Source organism: Vulpes vulpes, chromosome 11 (assembly GCF_048418805.1).
Source record: "Vulpes vulpes isolate BD-2025 chromosome 11, VulVul3, whole genome shotgun sequence".
NCBI lineage: Eukaryota > Metazoa > Chordata > Mammalia > Carnivora > Canidae > Vulpes > Vulpes vulpes.
This window is the reverse complement of record NC_132790.1, coordinates 30537758-30550711: the sequence shown is the minus strand read 5'-3', so window position 1 is coordinate 30550711 and position 12954 is coordinate 30537758. Positions and strand designations below refer to the sequence as shown.

Genomic DNA, 12954 nt, shown 5'->3' with positions numbered 1-12954 from the left:
AATGTCTTAAGATTGACTCCTGTGTCCTGCTCTCCTCCTGAGTGCCTGTCCTCTCTCTAACAAAGAGATGACTGGAAATTTCCTGTCCAGGGTAAATGAGTGAATGAGAAACTGGATGTGGGGAAAACAGCATAGCTAAGGGTAGATATATTGTCCTGAAAACAGGAATGAAAGGAGTAAATGAAATCTGTATAGAAATAGTGAGACTGCTTCCCAGTCTCTTCCCCCTTGAAGCTTCTAGAAAATCTTAGCAGCCAGTCTTGTCCTCCTCAGGAAGAGATTGGAAGGCTCCTTTCTAGTAAAACGGAATGGCCCTTCAGAAAAGACTTAGAGAGATAGTGTTAAGGAATTACCAGTGAATTAGCCAGGTGATCCTAAAGGCAAGCCCACTAGGCAACAGAGTTTGCTCTTACATGTTAAAATTTCCAATCAGTTTTTAGTTAAATAGGCATGGGTAGTCTAGATCACCTATATCTGATCAAAGCCCTTACAATAAAAAACAAACACAAAAGCATAACACATTTTGAAAGCTCAAAAAACTTAGAAACAATGCAGGGAATGGTAAAAAATTTTACAAAATATATCATTAATATCCTTATAGAGATAAAGAAAGATATGTACATGAAACAAGAACTGGAGGCTGTTTAAAGAGAAAAATATTCAAACAACTGAAACAAGTCCTGAAAATTAAAAATATGATAGCAGAAATAAAAATGTCAATAAATGGGTTGGTAGACAAAGCTAAGAAAACCTCCCAGAAAAAAACAGACAAAAATATGACAGACAGGAAAGGGAAGATTAAAAAATTAGAAATGGTTTATGAGCTCCAATATCTGAATAACAGGAGTATTGGAAATAGGGAATAAGAAAATCAGCAATGAAATATTTCAAACAAATCCCTCAGAGTTTCTGCAGTAAAAGAACCTAGCAACAGTTCAGCGCACTGGAAGAAAGAAGACTCATGCCATCCATCGTGTGATTTCTGAAGAAATTTTCCGAAGAAAAGAGAAGATCCTAAAAAATTTCAGTGAGTAGTAGATGGAAAAGGTCACAAAAGCAGGATAAAGAGGCAAAACTGGTATCAGAGTTCTTAAGAAGCAAAAGGACAAAGGAACTATCAATGTCCTTAAAATTATAGGGAATTTATTTCTAACCTGGAATTCTGTGTCCAGCCAAATAAGATCTCAAAAAATTCACCTCCCATATGTTTGTTCTCAGTGTAAAGGGTAAACAAAAAAAGGGAAGACATGAGATCTTGTAAATAAAAGATACGAATATCGGTATGAGATCCAATAAAATTTCCAGGAATACAGTAGAGCCTGACCCTAGAACAAGAGCCATTCAGCAAGGCTCCAAGGCTTGCCTCCAGTCTATATTGGAACCATTTAGACAAAAGGAAACCACATTTCGATGGCAAAGGAAAGGAAGGCAAAGCAAATATAAGGGATGTGAAGAAACTAGTAGATTATTTGATGGATTGGAATGTACTGAGAGAAGATGTATATAACCTGATAGAGAGTTTGGGGATGAAATGATGACAGGTGCCTAAAATACTAAATGATTCTAAGAGAGAGAGAGAGAGAGAGAGAGAGAGAGAGAGAACCAATTGTTAACTCAAGAGGAAGCAAAAATTAACACAAGAAAGTACTGCACAGTACACTATATGGCTCAACTCAGAATAATTGTTACAGAATCATAATAATGGAAACACGAATGTTTAAGCAAAGATTATGAAGTAAGTACATTGAGAGGATGAGAAGAAGTCTCTGTCCAAAGAGGAGAAGGACAGTTAAATTATCATCTTCAATAATATATAAGGTACATTGATAATAACCAAGAATTGAAAATTTAGAAATTGCAGTAGAAACACATTATCTAGTGATACGGAAACAAAAACCAGAAGAAACAGCTCAATTAGTTGAAAGTGGCTGCCTCTGGAGAGGAAGACCAGCAGGTGGAGGAGGAGATGAAGAAGAAGGCAGGTGGCTACTATTTTGTATTAAAATCCTTTTAGAATATTTGACTTTGAAAATTATGTAAATGAGTTACTTTGATTAAAACTAAAAATTAAATTGAAAAATAAGTTTTAGCATTTTAAAAAAGATTTTATTTATTTATTCATGACAGAGAGAGATAGGCAGAGACATAGGCAGAGGGAGAAGCAGACTCCCTGCAGGGAGCCTGACATGGGACTCCATCTCAGCACCCTGGGATCACACCCTGAGCCGAAGGCATATACTCAGCCACTGAGATACCCAGGCATCCCAAGTTTTGGCATTTCTATGGGCTTCCAAACCTTATGCTAAAGAAAGATGGTTCTGAGGATAACATTCTAAGCAGCAGCAGGCAGGACACTGCAGGGTCTTCTTGTCTTACTATAAAACAGAAGCATAATAACAATCACCCAGAGCCAGATATTATTCTAACCAAGAAGTCAGTAGCCCTGGGGTGCCTAGGTGGTCAGTCAGTTAAGTGGCTGACTCTTGACCTCAGCTCAGGTCAGGGTTGTGAGTTCAAGCCCTGTGTTGGGCTCTGCACTGAGCATGAGCCTACTTAAAAAAAGAGAAGGAGTCAGAAGTCATGAGTTCTAACCTTGATTCTATCATATATGATCCTTTTAAACCTCTATTTTCTTTCTTTCTTTTCTTTTTTTTTTTTTAGATTTTATTTATTCATGAGAGACACAGAGAGAGAGGCAAAGACACAGGAAGAGTTAGAAGCAGGTTTCTCGCAGGAAGCCTAATATGGGACTCGATCCCTGGACCTGGGATCACACCCTGAGCCAAAGGCAGATGCTCAACCCCTGAGCCACCCAGGCATCCCAAACCTCTATTTTCTTTTCCTATAAGACAATATTCCTATTCTGATGCCTTCACAGTGCTGTGATGATCATGAAAGATAATGGATGTAAAATGCTCTGTAAATTGTAAAGCACTCCACAGATGTAATAGAATATCATTATTCTACCCACATATAAGATTGGCAGACAGTTTACTATATTGTAATTTATACCATCTGGTTTATTTTTGCTTTTTAGCGAATTTTTTCTTATAGCAAAAATAAAATAGGCTTATTATGGAAATTTTATAAATACTAAAAAGCAAAAAAAAAAAAAAAGAAAAGAAACCAAAGGAAAATAAAAATTACCTTTAATTGCATCATCAAGAAATAACCACTGCAAACTTCTATATTTTTTATATATACATATGAAATAAATATTTATGATTTATATATACATTTGATTCCCACTAAAATAAATATTGTGGCTATTTTCACAAAATAATAAATATTTTTATATATAACATCATTTATTATTTGTAATGGAAGGAGAGAGATATAGATAGAAGACTGAAGAAGTTAAGTAAAAACTGAATTAGAAATAATGGAATGAACAGATAGTGAATTTTCATTTTTAAAATATTACCTAAACCTGCCAATTGAAAAAGGCTGTAAATAATACCAGCCCAGTAGCAACAAGCAACTTCTAGTAGCAAGATTGTGGTTTCTAACTACCATTTCCCACTAAAAAACAAAACAAAACAAAATAACAGGGTATTCCTAAAATGGATGCTTTCATATCTGAAACAGGATAGGTACAAGATGAACCTGAAACACCTATTATTCCAGGGCAGAGGTGGAGAAGGGGAAGGAGGCTATCAAAGACCCGGGAGTCAATATGAAGATGTTCCTACTGGCCAAAGATGGGGCAATTTGAACATCAGTATGAACAATAACTAAAATGAATGAAAATACATCAACCATATTTAAATACATGAACTCATGATGACACTTAAAAAGAAAAAGGAAAAGAAAAAAACCTCTTTGATACCTTGGGAGAATACTACAGAACCAAACCATTCTTTGGGAACCTGATAAGTAAAAGGAAAGAATCAAACATTTATCTGGCCTCTTTAGGTCACCAAATAGTTCAAGAGAGGAAGTTTTTCTCTATAGATGTATTCCAGTGAAGAAGGAATGAATATCAATGAATCAGAATATGACCAATAGAACCTCTAGGTGAATGATGAATCTAGTCAATAAGCATCACAGGTTACTAACATCACAAAGACAGATGGCAGGACACAATAACATCTAGACAGTCTTATCCAAAAGAATTAACTCTGAATTCTAGAGAATCAAGCTTCTCTAGAACTAATTACTAATTTACAGGAAATAGAAGTTGTAGAAGAATGGTTACCAGAAGAGTGCATTCACTAAACTCAGCTTTTTGGAGACTCTCTTGGACAAACAACCCTGTCTTTGTAAGAAGTAATGTACAAGCAGGGGTGAAAATAAATGGAGGAAAGCCTATCAGAAGAGATTTAGTAGATACATTAGCCAATTGCAATGCATGAAGTTTATTTGGATACTGATGCAAACAAACTGGAAAAATACAAATTTACGAAACAAACAGGTCATTTTGAATGGTGACTGGACCACTGATGACATTAAGAAATTATTGTTTTAAAATGTAATAATAGGGACAGCTGGGTGGCTCAGTGGTTGAGTGTCTGCCTTCGGCTCAGGGCGTGATCCTGGAGTCCTGGGATCAAGTCCCGCATCAGGCTCCCCACAGGGAGCCTGTTTCTCCCTCTTTCTATGTCTCTGCCTCTCTCTCTGTGTCTCTCATGAATAAATAAATAAAATATAAAAAATAAAAATAAAAAATAAAATGTAATAATATATTGTGGTTATTTTTTAAATAGTTCATATTTTTAGAGATATTTACTAAAATATTTACGGACAAAATGAAATGATGCTTGGAATTTTCTTCAAACTAACAGGGGAGGCAGTAAGTGAGGAGGAATATAGATAAAACGAGATTGGCCATGAATTTTATAATCATTAAAATTAGGGGCACTTGACTGGCTTAGTTAGTAGAGCATGCAACTCTTGATCTTAGGGTAATGAGTTCAAGCCCCATGTTGGGTGTGGAGCCTACTTAAAAATAAAATAAAATAAAATAATTATCACTGAAATTAGGTGATGGGTATAATTTGTACACCAAACTTTGTATTTGTCTCACATTTTCCATAATAAGTTAAAGTCACAAAAATATGTACTGTAAATTCTTTCCAGTTCTTTAAATATTCTTCTCATCATGGTCTATAATAGCTATATAACAGTTCATTACACTATGATTATTTACTAATTTGTTGACACTTAGATTGTTTCCAATTTGTTGCTGTTACTAACACTAATAAAACTCTTTTATATCTTTACATAAGTCCATCCATGATTATTTTCTCTTACTTAACTCCCTCAAATGTAGACATAGATTCCTGGGCTGGAAACTTCACACAATGGAAAGCTTTTGGTAAATGTGTCTATACTCTCTTTTGGAAAGGTTTTGCCAATATCTACCCATTGGCGGTATAGGGAGAGAGAGTATTTTCTGGGCATGTCACATTTCTCTAATACTTTCCTCATTTGATAAGCAAAAAAAAAATAAAAATAAAAAAAAAATAAAAACAAAAAAAAACCCCACACTTTGAATATTATTGTATCTTGCATTTTTTGGAGTTACAAGTGAGTTAAATATATATCATGTGCTTAGCTTTGTACTTTTTAGTAAATTAGCTTTTTATATTCTTTGCCTACTTTTCTATTGAGATGCCTTTTTCTTATACATTTGTAAAACCTCATTATATATTAAAGATAATAGCACTTTTTTGTGTATGTTTCAAATACTTCCTCAACATTTTATTCCTTTGATTCTTGTCTTGGTTTTATAAATATACAAACATTTCAAAAATTTTATAGCAAGTTTTTGACATTTTTCTTTAAAATTTTTTTCCTTTTTATGTCACATTTAAACATGACTTCTTTCTTCATCTCTAAAATGATGTAAATTGTCACCTGTTTTTCTTCTAGAATTTTCCTTTTTTATATTCAGTGTGAAAAAATTTAAAGGGATATTATAATGCAGAGGGATCTAACTTCTTTCCCTCTAAAATGATTTGTTGGTTACAATGGCACTGTAACTGAAAGGTTCATCCTTTCCCAACTGATTTGAAACTTCCACAATTTTTGGGTTGCTTCTTTTTAAGAGTCAACAGACTTGACAGTTATAAATCTCTTATTTAACATTTTTGAGCAGCCACTGCTGATACCAGGTTAAGTGCTTGGTATTTATTTAAATGAATATATCACAATCACCATGATTGCTGTGGTTAAATTCAGATGGTTTATCTGTATAATGAAATAGTATGCAATTATAAAAAAAGAATGAGAAGGCATGTATTTCTAACACATATTGTTATATGGAAAAAGTAGCATGCAGGCCAGAATAGTGTTTATTTGGAAATTGATATTAACTCTACTCCTTTTGTCCCACAGGCTGGTAAGGCCTAGGAATGTTGGATTAAACCTGACTTGGGAATATTAATATATTTTATTTTATAGGGCTGTTATAAGAATTAAAGGTATGACTATGTATAAAGCATTAGGTAAGCATCTGGCATCATAGTCATTCGAATCACCCTATGGAGGCTTTGGTAATTTAGTGAAGGCCTTTGTGGTTACTTTTGTCTTTATGTTCCTTTGTTACATTTTGTTTTTGTTTTTGTTTTTAAGATTTTATTTATTTATTCATGAGAGACACACAGAGAGAGGCAGAGACACAGGCAGAGGGAGAAGCAGGCTCCATGCAGGGAGCCCGATATGGGACTATCCTGGAACTCCAGGATCACGCCCTGAGCCAAAGGCAGACGCTCAACTACTGAGCCATCCAGGCATCCCTGTTTCTTACATTCTCGATTACCTCTGGACAAATGGCCTCTGGACCAATAAACAGTTCTAGTAAAGGCTGGAGACTTCTAAGACTAGGAAATGGATCTGATTTAGCTTGGAGAGGAACAGCATCTGCCACCTAGTCTAACCCGCAGAAGAAAAGGCAAATTCACATCAAGTGCAAAAGAAGTCTGTTAGGCAAGTAAGAAAAGAGGACAAAAATTAGCAAGAAAGGAAGCCTTGGCTGAGGCATCCTCTTTGGAAAGGATCACATGGCCTTAAGCACACAGGAGGAAAGCTCTAAGAGACCCCCTTTTGAAGAGACCATTGCCAGCAGCCCTTGGAAGGGAAATGTTATGCAAGTGATGTCAGCTGATACAACGCCTCTCTGCTGTGAAAGCGGGGGCGACCTAATCAGAGAGGATGCTTCCACTGTGGAATTCTATCAGCTAGTCATCTTGACCACAACAGATGCTGCTATTTTCTGATCAGAGTTTGTCCTGTTATCTGGGCACAAACGTCCATGGAGGAGCACAATCAGAACCATTATGTGCTCCTATGAATCTCAGCTCCACTGCCTGAACTACATGCCCCCCAAAACAGAAAGCAAGCATTGGTAGGGGATGGAATAAACTCATGTGAATTACCCATCTTTCACAAGTGCTCATGTATACACGCCCACAGGCCCTTCACCCCTGAAGAAGGATGGGAGGCAACATTCATTCGCTTGTTTCAGAAATATTTATGGAACTATCTACTCTGTGCCAGGCTCTATACTAGATTCTGGGGATCACAACAGTGGCCAAGACACTCATGGGACTTACTCTGCAAGTTATATTGCAACTTGGGCAGATCTTTAAAGAAAAAGTAAAAAAACTCATACACAAATAATTGCAGCTTGTGAAGTACACGATGAAGGAAATAAACAGGATGTGATCGTGGAAAGTCACACGATGGCCTGCTCTAGACAAGATTAACCACAGCATCAAATGTACTGTAGTGGTTCATGGGAGAGCTCACTTCACTGCTACTGGTGTTAATCCCATCCATCCATCCATCCATCCATCCATCCATCCATCCATCCATCCAATACAGTATGGTGGCTAAGAGCCTGTACTCAAAACAACCTAAGCTGGAATCTGGCTTTGCCATTTATTAAACATTAGTGACCTTGGACAAACTACTTAACTTCTTTACATCTCAGTTTTCTCACCTATGGAATAAGAGTAATAATCATACCTACCACATGGTGTTGCTCTTAAATTTAAATGAGATAATGTCCTTTACAGGACATTGCCTTTAGGCCTGGGCACTATGCTCAATACAGGCTAGCTATTTTGTTACTAGTATCTGTTCCTTCACTCCATGAAGGAATATTTACTAAGAACCCCTAAGTACTAAATACTCTGCTGAACATTGGAGTGAAGATGGGGAAGGAGAAAGATCCAACCATTTCTCCAAAGGAGAAGATGTGTGAGAATCCAAGTAGAGGCTTCCTCCTTTTCCAGCAGACATATTCAAAAGCCATTGTTAAATCCCCAAATACTAGCTTTGAATTCCCTCAAGACAGAAAGGCAGCTCACAGGGTAAACTGAGTTACCTGCCAAAGAATAATAACCAGCCGCACTCCTTGGCTTTTAAAAGTCAGGTTATGCTGGGAAAGGCATGGTCCTGGGAATTCTGGAGAGGAGGAGAATCTCATTCTGATTCTGTTGAGCCAGAGCCACACACACTCCAGTTTACTCACCCTCCCTCCCAAGTTACCTTCAGGAGTTGATGAGAGAACTCATATTGGAAGTGCCACAGCCACATAGAAGGCTTTCCAAAAATGTCTCCTGTTCTGTCTTTAGTTCTACCCACTGTTTGCCTCTTTGGGTTTCTGCTCTTCCCTGCAAACTGGAAGTAACAGGATCCTAGTGGGAAGGAAGGCAGGGGGTACAAGGCTTGAGTGAATCAACAGATGTGGAGGGCCCTTGAAAATGTGACGGCTCCGCTTGTGTAAGGTATTATTACCTGTGCACATAGTAAACATTTCTGTGAGATGAAAAATCACAGATGTTGAGGGAACTTTACTGGGGAGCCATTTACAGCGACCTTTCCTAAGAACGAGAACATTCTTGGGCTGGCACTTTTCTTGCCCTCTAATTGTGGACATTTGATGGCACTTATCAGTGGGTGTCCAAATCCTATGTAACCAGTTTGTGTATCTGATGTAGTGTCAGACAACAGGCACGAAGCATTGCCCCTTGCCCCCAAGTGTCTCCTTGCCTGAAATACCTGCTTTCTGAAACGATTTTACAGTAACTGCCAGTTTATGAAGAGAAGAGGTTTTGCAAATAAATACATTCCCTAATTAAAACTTGCCCTTTAAAGACTCACACTTTCTGGGCCCCACTACAGGTTTTCTTTTCCTTGTAACGTAGCATAGAATCAATAAGGGCAATGCAAACGTCTTTAATATATACAGTTTCAACAGCTCTAATAACATATCTGCCTACGTGAGAAAGAACGCCTCCTCCCCCTCTCCAGTCCAGCTGATAATTTCCCCTGATTTGTTAAATGCCCTCTTATTTCACTCTCAAAGATAAAGCTTAAAAGGCAGTCTTCAGGGGGAGTGGGAAGGGTGGATTGAAAAGCAATAAAGTAGAAGAGGGGGGGTCACAGCCATATTTTTTAAATGACAGCTTTTAATTTTTGTTATGAAAGTAATGAATGTTCATTGTGGGAAAGTTAGAAAGTATCCAAAAAGCCTGAAGAAGAAAATATATATTACTCATAATCCTATCACCCAGAGGCAACCATTGTTAATATTTGGCATGTTTTTGGTGGTTCTTTTTTTTTTTTCCCCCAGATTTTTCTCCGGGAAGATTTTTTATGCAGTTAACAATTTTGAAGTCTGCTTTTTAAAAATTTTACATTGATAGCATTGGCATTTTTCCACAGCCTGAGAAACTCTGCAAAGAAAGAACTTTACAGTGGCTATATAATATTCTGACAAGGCTGTCCCTCAACTTACTTACCAACTACTTGACCATTTAGGCTGTTTCAATTTTTTTTTCTTGTTATTGCAAATAAGGTACTGCTATTATATCTAATCTATTGGTTTTGTTTGCTTCTCTGGGTAATGCGTGGGCTGGCAGTTTGGAGGGTCTTAGGCTGGGTTTCCTGTGGCACAGAGCAACCATCCAGGAGAATATCAAGCTGCTACAGAGTTAGATTACAGCATGGTAACAACTGACCTTAGTCTTCCCTCTACAACCTCCGCTTCCTTCTGAATTCTCTTGACATGGAAGCAGACAGTCCCACCCTCCACCCAGATACCCAAGCTTGAGAACTAGGAGTCCCTTTGGATTTCTTGCCCACCCCCACTCAGCCAGTCACCAATAACTGTTCATTTTATACCCTCGATCTTTCTTAAATCTCTCTTCCCTTCTCCATCCTCACTGCAATTGCCTGAGTGTACCTAAATGATCTTAACTGAGCAGCTCTGGTCTTCTCGGGCCTTCAATCCATTTCTCTACACTGCTGCCAAATTGTCTTTTTCAACTACTGAAGATCACATGGCTCCTTCTACTTAAAAGTCTTTGATAACTCTTTGCTCCGGACCCTCACCCCCTACCTAAGCTTTTTTTTAAAAAAAATATTTTATTTAAATTAAATTTGCCAACATACAGTATAACACCCAGTGCTCATCCCATACGTAAGCTTTTAAGATGTTTGAGTTCCTCAGCTTCATTCGAGTCCCTTCAGGATCCAACCCGACCTACTTGTCTAGATGGTCCCAGGCACTCCCTTCATGTGCCAACTCTGAGGCCATAATGTGCCACATGCTTTCGTTCATGTCCCTGTAGGTTACCTTTATTTAAAAAGCGCCTCCAAAATTCAACTTGAATACTACCTCCTACAGGAAGTCTTCCCTTACCCACCAGGATTTGGTTGGGTAATCTTCTGTGCTCAGACTCTCTCTGTCCTTTAGGCGGAAACCTACCATACTGTGCATCTCTTTGAAGGTGGGGATTTCTTCATCTTTAAACCTCTAAATACTTCAGTCATGTAGGTCTTAAAAACAAGGAAAGTAAAAAAAAGAAAAAAAAAAAAAACAAGGAAAGCCTTCTCCATAAATACAGTGATTATCAAGATAAAGAAATTCACATTTTCCTATTAATGTCCCAATCCAGGACCACGTGTTACCTTTATTGTCACGAGAGCTAAGCCTTTCCTTTAATCTAGAACCGTGGCAGAGTCTTTCTCTTTCACGATTTTGGTGTTTTTGAAGAGAACGTGACAGTTATTTCATTGAATGGCCCTCAGTTTGAGCTTGTCTGATGTTTCTTCATGATTCGATTCAGATTATTTATTTTTGGCAGGACTACCACAGAGGGGAGGTTATGTCCTTCTCAATGGGTCACATCAGGAGGCACATGATGTCTACCGATCACATTACCAGTGATACTGACGTATTAATTACTTAAGGCAGAGTTGGCCAGGTGTTTCAACTGTAAAATTACTGTTTTTCTCCTCTCGAAATTAATCGAGGATTCTTCGAGACTATGCAACATATCTTGTTTCTCATCATACTTTCACCTGCTAATTTTAGCCAGGGCCTCTGGTTTCCCATCAGTCAAATGAGGTGCACAGAATGAACAGTCCAGAATGAAAATTCCAGAATTGTCACTCAATGATTCTGTTATTATCCCCTCTGCCATGGGCTTCATATTTGGAAAGATTCTGTCCACCAAACAAATGATATTTCTCAAGGTACATGTGACTCATTTCCCTATTACACATTCACCAGACATGTCTACTGCACTCCGCGCTCACAAAGGCAAGGCTTGTTTGCCTCACCGCTGGATGCCCAGAGCCCATGACGGTGCCAGCCACAGGGTAGGTGGTCAACAAATATTTGTCAAAGTGCCGAATCTAACTGTCAATCACAGCTTGTATAAACCATTTGATATCTGCAGTGAAGACAAAAAGTTGATAAATGCTATCCAAAGGCAGAGACTTGACATTTTAGTTAGTCTCCTAGGCTTTGTCACTGGTCAGTGTTCAGTTATGAAGATTTTAAAAATAGATTGAATGGAGGGCACGGAAACCTCCCATCCACTCCTACCTCTGTCCCTGACTTTCTGGGAAGTCTCAGTTAGGAGATGTTGAAGGGGCATCCCAGCACCCCAAGTTTATAATCTCTGTGATGCCTCTGTCATCAGCAGACAGCAACTGGCTAGACGGGCCTCCTGGTCATCATACAACAGAGTTTTTAAAATATCCTAGGCCTTGTTTCACGCTTCTGTAACATTATCATTGTCACATTTCCTCCTTCACTGCACACTTTAGGTCGTGGAGATATAATGTAGTGGATCGTGAAAGGAGTTTTAAAACAGGTTGCTGGAGGAGAAAGGAAGTCACGTTGTTTGAACTTCAGTATGTCCGGTGCTTTCTTTGCTTTGTTCTCTCCTTTAACCCTCACCATAAGGGGTGAGATAGGTATGACCTTCCATTCTACAGATGAGAAACCCGAGGCAGGGCGAGAGGTCACGGAGAGCACGAGGTCACAGGGCTAACATGCAGCGGGGCTGCGGTGGGAATTTTCTCCAAAGCCCTTGCAAGTTGCCCCTGCGCCAAGCTGCCTCTCCCACCCGCGAAAATGCCCTTCTCCAAATGTGCTGGCGATCACAGCCCAGAAACGCGAAGGACAAATCTCTTGGACCACGTTCTCCGCAGTTATTTTTTAAATGATTGTTATCACGACTGAGTAGCTGTTACCATGGTTTTAGGGAAGTTGTCCGAGGGAGGGCCTTTCTTTGGGCATCTTGCGAGCCTGAGGAAGGAACTCAAGTTCTCAGCTCTTAATTACCTCTGGCTGTGCTGCAGCAGCAACGCGAGAGGGACTGACCCCGGAGAAGTGTCGAGGGTGTGAAATAGCATCAGGGGGTGGCGGGGGGGGGGGGGGGCGGGGGGAGCCGCCGGCCCAGGAGCCCCCGGGGACGGGCGAAGGGGGTGTGCGGGGGGAGGCAGGGCGAGGGGCCGAGAGGCTGCACCTCGGAGGCACGGGGGAGAGGGCCTACGCGGGAGGCCAGAGAACAAAAGGCAGGGGGAGAGGAAGTGGGGGAAAGTCGGGCCGAGCCAGGAGAAAGTTGGAGAAAGGGCCTGGAACAGCGAGCGGAGACGGTAAAAGAGCAGAGCGAGGGAGACACTGAACTGAGACTACTGGGAGGATTC

General features: G+C 39.3%; 1 protein-coding gene across 3 annotated transcripts in view; it reads left to right on the top strand.

The window, feature by feature from the left end:
* TENM4 (teneurin transmembrane protein 4) overlaps positions 1 to 12954 on the top strand; it is a 2793707-nt gene that overhangs the window by 2053809 nt on the left and 726944 nt on the right. The gene's annotated exons all lie outside the window — the stretch shown is intronic.